The sequence below is a fragment of the Capricornis sumatraensis genome, chromosome 2 (assembly GCF_032405125.1).
Source record: "Capricornis sumatraensis isolate serow.1 chromosome 2, serow.2, whole genome shotgun sequence".
Taxonomy (NCBI): domain Eukaryota; kingdom Metazoa; phylum Chordata; class Mammalia; order Artiodactyla; family Bovidae; genus Capricornis; species Capricornis sumatraensis.
This window is the reverse complement of record NC_091070.1, coordinates 72,547,272-72,560,675: the sequence shown is the minus strand read 5'-3', so window position 1 is coordinate 72,560,675 and position 13,404 is coordinate 72,547,272.

The following is a 13,404-nucleotide window of genomic DNA, read 5'->3' as shown; positions in this document are numbered from 1 at the left end:
TTAGGGCTGGAGATGTGGATTCAGATACTACGGACAATACAGCATACGTTTACTACCACCCATTCTCCAGTCCCATGTAAACTTGGCAAGAGTAGCAAAAACTAAAACAAAAAACAAAACCTCATCTGCCTTATCCAGTTGTGTGCTTATCGCCTAATAGTGCCAGAGGCCAAATGCGTCATTTGCCGGACTTGAAAGGGTTTAAATGGGAAAGTTTTCTTAGAAGCATTCTGTTCCTTTGGGAGTTCAGGTACTTAGATATTCTACCTTTTTCAATCTAAAGAGGATGCCCTAAACTGGAAACAAACATGGCAACCCTCTGCAGTATTCTTGCCTGGAGAATCCCATGGAAGGAAGAGCCTGGCGGGCTGCAGTCCATGGGGTTACAAAGAGTCAGACAGGAGTGAAGCGACTGAGCACACACGTGCAGTTTGGTACAGGATAAGTGAAACCAGGCACGATTTTGGCCCTCCAAGGAGGGGATTAGGGGAGAATATCAACCAAGTAATTATACATAATTATTAACTAAGAGACATACCCTAAGGAAAGGAATAGTTCATGATAGGGTACAGTGAAAGATCCTTGATGGGGGAGGCATGTAACAATGAACTAATCTGAAGAATTAGCAGAAATTAACAATAAAAAGTGAAGGTGGGATGGTAGACTGGGCCTAGCATTCAGGAGACAAAAGCACTAGGGAAAAAACCATCAATTTTAACAGAACCAGTGCATCAGAAGCTATACTAAACGTATTTCTCCTCTTTTCTTCTTGCTTCAGACATAACTATAAAAAATTACATGGTTTTTAGCCTCCTCCTTTACCCGAACTTCCCTTTGTTTTGGGTTTTAGGACCCACTGTATCTCTTGAATATTAAATTTTCTAACTGTATCTTAGTGCTTTTTCTTTAAAGCTGAGCTCTTTGATTTTATGTTTTGTCCTTTCTCTTAAGATGAAATTACTAGTTCTTAATGTATTGACACAATTATTTACTTGCTTTATTCATGTTTATAAATACACACATATGTATAAATAATACATATATATTAACAGAATAAGAATAGCAGTATTGCTAACATAAGACTGCTGAATGAAGTTTAAATTTGCATGTATGTTTTTTCCCTCTATATTAGTGTCCCACTGGAAATGTACAGAAAAAATACTGTGTTTTAAATGAGCTAGATATACATCTTCTCTTTGGTTATTGTGAATGTACTTTAGTTTATTCAACCAGACCTCTATTGAGGTGGCTTTTCTTGTTACAGAGAGTGGTTCTAGGGCATGCCCGTAGCTGTGGTGCAGGGGCTTAGTTCCTCTGCAATATGTGGGATCTTCCCCAACCAGGGAAGGTCATCAGCAGGTGAATCGTTAACCACTAGACCACCAAGGAAGTCCTATGTTGCACTTCTAAAAACTAACCTTTATTGGACTATTTGCTTTGCTTGTCTGTTGTCTGTTTAAACTGTAGTTAAAATAATCAGCCTCTTCCCTTAATGAGACTCTGAATGATAGGTAGGAATGTTTTTCCCACTCCCAAGTTATAAAAGAATTCATTTATTCTTTTTGAAAAAATACCGGTATGGTTTCATTTTTAAAAAATTTAGATCTCTGACCCATTTGGAATTTATCCATTGTAGAATAAAGGATGGATCAAGGTTTATTTTTTTCCAAATGGCTACTCATCCCTAGACATTTTGTCTCACTTCAGCGAACTCCCACACCTACCTCTAGAAGTAGCAAGACACTACTACTGAATGCCCCACAGAGTAACTTGACTGATCATTAGACTTTGCCTTTATTTTTATCTATTTATTTTTAATTTTGTCTGTGCCCTGCAGTTTGTGGGGATCTTAATCCCCCAATCAGGGATTGAACCCCATGTCCCTAGAGTCCTAACCACTAGATGGCAAGGGAATTCCCTAGACTTTGCTCCTAGTTAGCACCACTAGGCAGCACACATTTTTTCTTTAGCTATCTCACTCTCTTTTCTGTGAAATTAATCAAGTATCTCTCAAAGTTCTTCCCTACATTTTCTTCTTGCACCCCAGCTTGGGAGAAGATGACTTGAGTAGCTTTCTAAATCAGATCCGGAGATATTCTCTGTAAAGCCAAAGTGATTGGCCTTGAAATCATTGCCTTCAAGGCCTGGCACGTTGCACAGACACTATTTCATTGATTAATAAAACCAAAACATTTGGGAAGATGTCTAAAAGTCAGCTTGACTAACAGAAAATAATTTAGTGATTTTCTCAGGTCACTGGAGTTCTCACCAGAATAATGGCACAGCAATGCTTCACCTACATCGCCCTCCAAGGCTGAAATGCTTGCTCTTCTTTGCTTACAAAAGTTATGGCTACAGAAGGCTCATAACCAAGTTCCTTTGAGGACAGAGAATTGCTCTCACAGAAGGTAGCTGCCTCACCCCAGATGACACCTCCTCCTGGGGGCAGTCTGTGTGCCATGTCTGGTCCATGTCAGGGGACATAGACCTGTCCCTTACCTCAGTTCAGGACAACTGAAGGGCCTTCCAACCTTAGAAAGTCTTATAGGATGAGCTGAGGCCTATGTGGCAACTGTATCACAACTTAGTCTTTCCATCTGTCCAGTCCTGCTTTCCAAACTCATTTGCTCTTGCTATTCCAAGAGTTTGCCCCAGTAAGCCTCCTGCTCACAAATCTTCTCAGTGCTTGTTATTCAGGCAGCCCAACTTAAGGCATAGGTTTGATGCCTTCCCTAATCAGTGCTCTCAGCTAGAGCCTTGCTATCAAAATGCGATCCATGAATCAGCACCACTGCTGTCAACATGGAAAAGTTAGAAAAGAGTAACTCAGGCTTGACTCCAGATCTACTGAATCAGAATCTGCCTTTTTGTAAGGTTTCCAGGTGAGTTGTCTGTACACTAAAGTTTAAGAAACTCTGGGCTAGGCTCAAAGTACAGTGGCCTGAACTGATAAATATTTCTTGAAGTGAAGTGAAGTGAAGTCGCTCAGTCATGTCCAACTCTTCACGACCCCATGGACTGTAGCCTATCAGGCTCCTCAGTCCATGGGATTTTCCAGACGAGTGTACTGGAGTGGGTTGCCATTTCCTTCTCCAGGGATCTTCCCACCCAGGGATCAAACCTAGGTCTCCCACATTGTAAGCAGACACTTAACCATCTGAGCCACCAGGGAAGCCATGGGTTATTAGGTGGGAAAACCCAACAAAATGTTTTGTTATATTTTATATTATGCAAATAGAATAGAGAGTAAATGTTATCATCTGACTACTCAGGTTTAGGTCTTTTAGTCTCAGGCCACACGGTTTTCTCTTGCCTTTTGAGGTTGCCTTGTGTGGTGTTCTGATATCCAAAAGAGTAGCCCAGGACTTGTGACAACTCTGAAATGACAGACAGAAGGTGTCAAACATAGAATAATAGCGTTCTGAGACTTGTGAGCGGAAGAGACATATGCAAATTTCTGTTCTGTTCTAGAGCAAGAAATTCAAGCTGGTTTTTTTGCAGTGGTGTGAGGGAAGTAGGAAAAATGGAACGGGAAAAAGACAATGATAGATAAGCCAAAATGATTAAATAAAAACTGTAAGTACAGAAGAGCTTAAGAATTTTTCCATCTTTCACAAAACTACAAAGTGGACAGTTTAATAGTGCCTTCAACCACAATACAGGCTTGATAAGTTATTGAGCGCCATTACATAGATGATATAAATTAATTGATTTGGAGGATGTTCAAAATATAATTTGAGGAAAAGCAAGTCACAAAATTATATGTATAGTATGATTGTTGTGCTTCATATGTGTATATGCAAAGAAAAACAGAATGATGTTAACAGTAGTTACATCCAAGTTATAACATTGCCAAGTGACTTTTGCGTTCATCTTTGTGCTTTTCTGCTATTATCACTTTTTTACAGAAGTGATAATATTTAAATATTTATAATGGATATAATGGGCACACTTGAATATTTATAATGGGTATATCGTTGAGGGTTGAATTGTGTCCCTCCAAAAGATACGTTGATGTCTTAAACCCCAGCATCTCGAAATGTGACATTATCAGTTAAAATAAGGTCATACCAAAGTAGGGTGGCCCCTTAATCCAACATAACAATTATAATAAGAGGAGGTACAGTCTTGTGAAGTAAGAATGCTACGTGGTGATGGAGAAAGAAATTGAAGTGCTGAATCTGCATGTCCAGAAACACCAAAGATTGGGGGCCCCCACCGGAAGCTGGGCAGAGGCAAGGAAGGGTTCTCCCCTAGTTTTCAGAGGGAGCACTGCCCCACCAACCTTGACTTCTAGCTTCCAGAATTGTGGGAAATAAACTTCTGCTGTTTGAAGGCACCCAGTTTGTGCTACTTCTTTAAGATAGCCCTAGGAAATTAATACAGATGTTACCTGACAATCATGAAAAAGTATAGTCGTTGCCATTTTGAAAATTAAATGGAGCTGTAATTGATCTGAAGGAAGATGACACTCATCAGCCTGCACAAAGGTGATTTCTCCCACAAAACCTTCCCTGAGGCTTCAGGGAGGCAACACTAGAGTCCTTGGTGGGAGCAGCTAGTTGCACGCATCACTTTCCTCCTCCAGGTCTAAATTCCCTTGAGAGGGCAGGGGCCAGGTTCATGTTCACTTGCCATAAAAGGTAGCCCTGAACTTGGACTAAAGATCTCGATGAATGCTTTTTGAATTATTGAATAAGGGATTCTTATTAGCAAAAGCTTTCCCTGCCACTCTTACGGAATAGGATAATCAGACAAACAAAAGCAACAAAACACCTGGAGGATGAAAACTGAAAGACTCCGGATGTGGGAGGAGCGGAAGGCAGGGCTCCCATAGGCCAACACATCTGTGGGCACAGACTCCAGATCTCCAGCTGTTTAGAGTGTTAAAAAAGGTCTCCTGTCAAACAAATGCACCAATTTCTTCACCATAGGGACTCTAGGGGCTTTTAATACACCATTGTGCACTGGGACTTTCCAATAAGAGGAGGGAGTGAGGCTGCTCTTCCTGTATTTGACTGGTAAATTATTTTTTCTGTCATTATTTCCAAGCGCTTGGTGGTGGGTGTTTGAGGAATGTTCACCGTGTTCATGTGAACCCATTGAGAATACCCTTAGGAGAAAGTAAAGTCAGGTGACCAGAGGTTGAATTCCAGCTCTACCATGTAATTATGGAAAAGTTACCTAACTTGTCTGAGCCCCAAATTCCTCACCTATAGTGGGAAATTATTAGAGTATCCACCTTTTATAAGACTTACATGACTCATGAAATTATTAGTGTCTTGCCCAGTGCACAGAAGACCTCAATAAATGTTAACTGTTAATAAGTATTACAGGTTATTTTTCAGTTCGGTTCAGTTCAGTCGCTCAGTCGTGTCTGACTCTTTGCGACCCCATGAATTGCAGCATGCCAGGCCTCCCTGTCCATCACCAACTCCCGGAGTTCACTCAGACTCGCATCCATCGAGCCAGTGATGCCATCCAGCCATCTCATCTTCTGTCGTTCCCTTCTCCTCCTGCCCCCAATCCCTCCCAGCATCAGAGTCTTTTCCAATGAGTCAACTCTTCGCATGAGGTGGTCAAAGTACTGGAGTTTCAGCTTTAGCATCATTCCTTCCAAAGAACACCCAGGACTGATCGCCTTCAGAATGGACTGGTTGGATCTCCTTGCAGGTATTTGTAGCTGGTACAAACTCAGAAGTCTCAGCTGTTGGGGAATTCTGACAGCTGGAGGAAATGCCAAACCATAGGAGAAGTTTACCCCTGTGTGCCATACGGTGTGTAGAATTCTTCTCCGGGATCTTTTGAATGTGATCCTTTCTCCCTACTCCTTAGAGCAAAGGTGTTCACTCCCAAATGCTGAACAAAAGGGGAAAGGACAGCATCCCCATTTCACTGTTAGACAGAGCTGGTGTGAGACTTCCCCTTTGCAAGTGTCCTTCAAAGAGTTTACTGTGTTTATCTGTGTCTTCTGTGTGCCTCGTGCAGAGAGGTCAATAATACTGTAAACAGAGAAGAGCTCCAGACTGAGTCAAGCAAATTCCAGAAAACTGAAAAGGTCATGGCAGTAAAGTACATTACTATAATCCACAGAATATATGAGGCTTTAAAATCCAAATGCCTTGACTTTTGATCAAAATTTATTGGAGATGAGAAGAATGAACTACCCCAGTACATTTTTATGGCCAGAATTAAAACGAGTGTATTCTCTTAAGCCCTGCCAGCAGTCTTAAATTCACTGAACCACCTCCGGTGTCCACAGGATTCTGTCTCTGTGGAACTCAATGTGACAGGGAGCTCTTATGGCTTTGGAAATTTCCCTGAAGTTGAAAAGTGAGATAAGAGTGGGTGATAGATCATAGGACCAGCGGGTGAGACATCTTCACACATTTGAGACCAGAGTGATGGTTAAGGTAGTGCTGGTGGTTTCTCAAGGATACCGGGCACCTGACCCCCTGGTCTATGATGCTGACCAGCCTAAATTCATAACCTGTTCTTCCACTATCCATGCAGCAGGGTCAGCCCTACATGGATCTGTCCCTCTGCACCACTCCAAACAGAAGTGGTATGCAGGGAGTGTGGGTTCAACCCCTAGTTGGGGAGCTAAAATCCCATGTGCCTCATGGCCAAAAAACCAAAAACTTTTTAAGTTTTTGTAACAAGTAGAAGCAGTTGTTCACTGTAGATAGTAGCCTTGCAGCCCAGAAAGAGTATACAGAAGCAAACACGAAGCTCCGTGGATCTCTCACATTCAGAAGAGGATCCTTGATACCTACAGAGACTCTGGGTGAGGCAGCTATGGGGCCTGGTTGGTAAATATTTCTAGGAAATAGTTCTTAAGAAAAATTCTTCAGAAAGAGCATATTCACCTTCACAACCTCATAACTGAAATGATCAATGGTGTTCCTGTCTAACCTTTGGCATCTAACTCTGCCATCTGAGAAGTTTCACCAAGAGAAGCGGCAGAAGGAACTAATATTTATTGTATGCAACATGTCAGGCGTTAATCCTCATGGCAGCCCTCAGAAATAGGTACTATTCCTGTTTTACAAATGAGGAAAATAAGGGTTAGCAAAGTTAAGAAAATTGTATAAGGTCCTAAACTGTTAGATGGCAGAGCTAAGATTCCAGCCTGGCTCCAGAATACACACTCAGTCTGATACACACTCAACTGGACTGCAGCACCTTTTCTGCAGGGAATGCCGGTGAACTTGAGAACAGCCTTTTTTTGTTTTTGTTTTTGTTTTCATACTTTTCAAAAATTTTATTTTCTAACTGGAGAATAATTGCTTTACAGTGTTGTGTTGGTTTCTGCCATACAACAATGCAAATCATCTGTAATTATATATATATATATATATTCCCTCCTTCTTGAGCCTCCCTGCCCTCTCCCATCCCATCCCTCTAGGTCATCACAGAGCACATGGCTGGACTTCCTGTGTTATACAGCAGCTTCCCCCTAGCTATCTGTTTTACACATGATAGTATATATATGTAGATGCTACTTTCTCAATTCGCCTCACTCTCTCCTTCCCCTGCTGAGTCCATAGGTCTGTTCTCTACATCTGTATCTCCATCCCTTCCATGCACACAAGTTCACCTGTACTACTTTTCTAAATTCCATTCCCTGGTGGCTCAGATGGTAAAGAATTCGCCTGCAATGTGGGAAACCTGGGTTCAATCCCTGAATTAGGAAGATCCCCTGGAGGAGGGCAAGGCAACCCACTCCAGTGATATTGCCTGGAGAATCCCCAAGGACAGAGGAGCCTGGCAGGCTGCATTCCATGGGGTCACAAAGAGTCGGACAATACTGAGCAGCTAAAGACACATACACTTGCGTTAGTATACAATATTTGTTCTTCTCTTTCTGACTCACTTCACTCTGTACAACAAGCTCTAGGTTCATCCACCTCACTATACCTAACCCTGAATATTCATTGGAAGGACCAATGCTGAAGCTCCAATACTTTGGCCACCTGATGCAAAGAGATGATTCATTGGAAAAGACCCGATGCTGGGAGAGATTGAAGGCAAAAAGAGAAGAGGGTGGCAGCAGATGACATGGTTAGATAGCATCCCTGAATCAATGGACATGAATTTGAGCAAACTCAGGGAGATAGTAAAGGACACGGAAACCTGGCATGCTGCAGTTCATGAGGTTGCAGAGTCAGACACTACCTAGTGACTGAACAATAGCAATATTCCATTGTATATATGTACCACAACGTCTTTATCCATTCTTCTGTCAATGGACAATTAGGTTGCTTCCATGTCCTGGCTGTTGTAAATAGTGTTGCAATGAACATTGGGCTGCATGTGTCTTTTTGAATTGTGGTGTTCTCAGGATACATGCCCAGAAGTGGAATTGCTGGGTCATATCGCTTCCCTCGTGGCTCAGATGGTAAAGTGTCTGCCTGCAATGCAGGAGACTGGAGTTCAATCCCTGGGTCAGGAAGATCCCCTGGAGAAGGAAATTGCAACCCACTCCAGGATTCTTGCCTGGGAAATTCCCACGGACAGAGGAGCATGGGAGGTTACAGTCCATGGGGTCGCAAAGAGTCGGACATGACTGAGCAACTAACACATGGCTTATTCCTAGTGTCTTAAGGAATCTCCCTATGTTCTCCATAGGGTCTGTATCAATTTACATTCCCACCAACAGTGCAGGAGAGTTCCCATTTCTTCACATCCTCTCCAGTCTTTATTGTTCATAGGTTTTGTTTTGTTTTTAAAATTTATTCATTTTTTATTGAAGGATAATTGATTTACAGAATTCTGTTATTTTCTGTCAAACCTCAACATAAATCAGCCATAGGTGTACACATGTCCCCTCCCTCCTGAACCTCCCTCCCATCTCCTGCCCCATCCCACCCCTCCTGGCTGACACAGAGCCCTTGTTTGAGTTTCCTAGGCCATATAGCAAATTCTCATTGGCTATCTATTTTATATATGGTCATGTAAGCTTCCATGTTACTCTTTCCATACATATCACCCTCTCTTCCCCTCTCCCCATGGCCATAAGTCCATTCTCTATGTCTGTTTCTCCACTGGTGCCCTATAAATAAATTCTTCAGTACCATTTTTCTAGATTCCGTAGATATGCATTAGAACATGATATTTATCTTTCTCTTTCTGACTCACTTCACTCTGTATAATAAGTTCTAGGTTCATCCACTTAATCAGAACTGACTAAAATGTGTTCCCTTTTATGGCTGAGTAATATTCCATTGTATATATGTACCATAACTTCTTTATCCATTCATCTGTCGATGGACATCTAGGTTGCTTCCATGTTCTAGCTATTGTAAATAGTGCTGCAAAGAACAATGTGTCTCTTTCAATTTTGGTTTCCTCAGGGCAAACGCCTAGGAGTGGGATTTCTGGGTCATATGGTGGTTTTATTCCTAGTTTTTAAAGGAATCTCCATACTGTCTTCCACAGTGGCTGTATCAATTTACATTCCCATCAACAGTGCAAGAGCGTTCCCTTTTCTCCACACCCTCTCCCGCATTTATAGTTTGTAGTCTTTTTGATGATGGTCATTCTGATATCTTATGGCAGTTCTGACTTTCATTTCTCTAGTAATGAGCAAAGTTGAGTATCTTCTCATGTATTTACTAGCCATTTGTATGTCTTCTTTGGAGAAATGTCTGTTTAGGCCTTCTGCCCTTTTTTTGATTTGGTTGTTTTTCTGATATGGAGCTGCATGAGCTGCTTATATATTTTGGTTTTGATTCAAAAGCCATCACACATCTTGATTTGAGTAGCAACTGAAAACGTTCCTATCCTCTGTAATTTCCTGTTAGTGACTGATCACTTCAGCTTTCATTCTGACTTTCTTTTAAAACTGAAATTACACTGAGAGACATGACCTTGATAATATTAGATCATGCATCACCAGAGGAAGAGAAAAAGGACTTTATAGGGAAAATGGCAAAAAAAAAAAAAAAAGGAACAGTTGGAGGTGCCAAGTACTTGAGTCTATTTCAGAATTTTACCTGTAGCCAACCCAGTGATCATATTTGCTTTTTAGGAAGAATAAGTTCTATATTTTAGAATGTGCATATCTATCAGATGCTACTGTTTTAAGAAATAAATGAGACTGATGCAAGGAAGTTTTGTTAACTAAATGGCTTATACAAACAAGGTATGGTACTATTTCAGTTTGTAAGCTAAATGCCCTTTTCCTACTATTCCATGTGGCTCTATTCTCTTGGGTGCATGCATGCACAGTTGCTCAGTCATGTCTGGCTCTGTGACCCCATGGACTGTAGCCCTCCTGGTTCCTCTGTCCATGGGATTTTCCAGGCAAGAATACTGGAGTGGTTGCCAATTCCTACTCCAGGGGATCTTCCTAACCCAGGGATTGAACTCATTTCTCCTGTGGTTTCTGCACTAGCTGGCAGATTCTTTACCACTGAACCACCTGGGAAGTCCTCCATTCTCTTGACCACGTATTAAAATACAAGTATGGAGGAAAACCATATGTGGACTCTAAAAACAAATTATATAGGCAGTGAGCACTGAAGCATTGACACTTTTGAAGTGTGGTGTTGGAGAAGACTCTTGAGAGTCCCTTGGACTGCAAGGAAATCCAACCAGTCCATCCTAAAGGAGATCAGCCCTGAATATTCATTGGAAGGCCTGATGCTGAAGCTGAAACTTCAATACTTTGGCCACCTGATGAGGAGAACTGAATAATTGAAAAAGACCCTGATGCTGGGAAAGATTGAAGGCAGGAGGAGAAGGGGACGACAGAGGATAAGATGGTTGGCTGGCATCACTGACGCGATGGACATGAGTTTGAGCAACCTCCGGGAGCTGGTGATGGACAGGGAAGCCTGGGGTGCTGCAGTCCATGGGGTCACAAAGAGTCAAACACAATTGAGTGACTGAACTGAGACCAATGATTTATTCTAGAAAATAATGTTTAATAAATCAAACTGAAAGAACTGCAAATTTTTTCCATGGTTTTCAACATTATTTTCTCTTATGGTTTTAAGAACACAGTGAACATTTTCTATCAACTTTTCAATAGTTAAGCACTATATTAGAACTTACCAGCAGAGGGGAGTAAAGGAACACAAAATATCTTTCAGTTTAGGATAATTTTTATGCATAAACAGGGCAGAAAAGTCCTCAAATCCATGCTTTTTTAAAAAAATTAGCCAATATGGATCCACATGAACACATTAAATTTTATGGACAGCTTGAGTCTCTGACAGAGGTAAACAAACAAATCTGTAGGTAAAAAAGGCATTTTTAAATTTCTTTTTAATTGGAGGATAATTGCTTTACAATATTATGTTAGTTTCTGTCATACATCAACATGAATCATCCATATATATACATATGCCCCCTTCCTCTTGAACCTCCCTCGCATGTCCCACTCTGTCTCACCCCTCTAGGTCATCACAGAACCCAGGATTTGAGCTTCCTGTGTCATACAGCGAATTCCCACTGTTTGTTTTACATATGGTAATGTGTATGTTTCAATGCTGCTTTCTCAATTCAGTCCACCCTTTCCTTCCCTCGCTGTGTCCACAAGTCTCTGTCTCCACTACTGTCCTGCATGTAGGTCCACCAGTACCATCTTTCTAGAGTCCATATATATGCATTAATGTATGATATTTGTTTCCCTCTTTCTGGCCTAATTCACTGTGTATAACAGGCCCTAGGTTCATCCACCTCATTAGAATTGACTCAAATGTGTTCCTTTTCATGACTGAGTAATATTCCATTGTATATACATACCACATCCTTATCCGTTCACCTGTCGGTGGACATCTCGGTTACTTCTGTGTCCTAGCTATTGTAAATACTGCTGCCATGAACACTGGGGTACATGAGTATTCTTCAATCATGGCCTTCTCAAAGTATATGCCCAATAATGGGATTGTTGGGTCATATGGTAGTTTCACTCTTAGTTTTTAAAGGAATCTTTCTACTGTTCTCTATAGTGTCTGTATCAACTTATATTCCCACCAACAATGCAAGAGGGTTCCCTCTTCTCCATACCCTTTCCAGCATTTGTTGTTTGTGGATTGTTTTTTGATGGTGGACATTTTGATTGATATGAGGTGATACCTCATTATAGTTTTGATTTGCATTTTTTCTAATAAGCAACGTTGAGCATCTTTCCATGTGTTTATTAGCCATCTGTATGTCTTCTTTGGAGAAATGTCTGTTTAGGTCTTCTATCCATTTTTGATTCGTTCATTTGTTTTTCTGGTAAGGCATTCACTTTTGATCAAAAGTTATGGTTGATGAGAAGAATGAAATACCTTAGTGCATTTTTATGGCCAAGTTTGCCAAGTGTGAAGTTCTATTTTCCAAGTTTCTTGGAACTATGGTGAAATCAATTATACTGTATTAAAATCAGTTTCTTAATTTGCATGTCTAGTTCTGAATGGAGAAGGCAATGGTACCGTACTCCAGTACTCTTGCTTGGAAAATCCCACGGACGGAGGAGCCTGGTAGGCTGCAGTCCATGAGGTTGCTAAGAGTCGGACACGGCTGAGTGACTTCACTTTCACTTTTCAGTTTCATGCATTGGAGAAGGAAAAGGCAACCAACTCCAGTGTTCTTGCCTGGAGAATCCAAGGGACTGGGAAGCACGGTGGGAGGCTGTCTATGGGGTCACACAGAGTTGGGACATGACTGAAACAACTTAGCAGCAGCAATTCTGAATATTCATTTAGAATAAAATTTCAGTGAAATGCATTTTGCAAGGTAGCTCTGTCTTTATGGGTAGAAATTTGACTCTCACAGATTGTATCTCAGACCTACAGTCTTTATTCATATGAAGAGCAGATGTAGTAACACAATCTGATGCCTGTTCAAAATGTACCAGAGTTGGGTGCTACACACACACACACACACACACACTTTTGAAAAGCCAGTTATTTTCTTCTAGGTAGATGGTAGTTAATATTCCAAAATCTCTTTCTCCATATCTTGAAGGAAGGCAACTAGATTAGAATGTTTGAAGCACTTTCTAGAGGGAATAGATAACAGGGATCATTGCCAGAGGCCTGACATAAATATTGAGTAATTCCCATGACAGGCATTAGAGACACAGCAGTGTTGTAGAGGCCATTACCTTGGGAGTGAACATCCCACTGAGGAGGCAGACCAGAGTATATTTTGCAGTGAGATAGCCCTTAGAGGAAAGAGAAGACTATTTACATGAATAGATGCGAATTGCAAAATCGAAACCAGGTATTATTCACCAAGTTTTCCCCTCGTTCATTCAGTCCATAGTTTTTTAGAGTGGTATTAGCAGATAAACTGAGGCATATCTGAGCAAAAATATATTTGAAATAGTGGCAAACCTGAAATGGTGAGGAGTGCTCCATTAACAGGAGCTCAAGTGAAGTCGCTCAGTCATGTCCGACTCTTCAC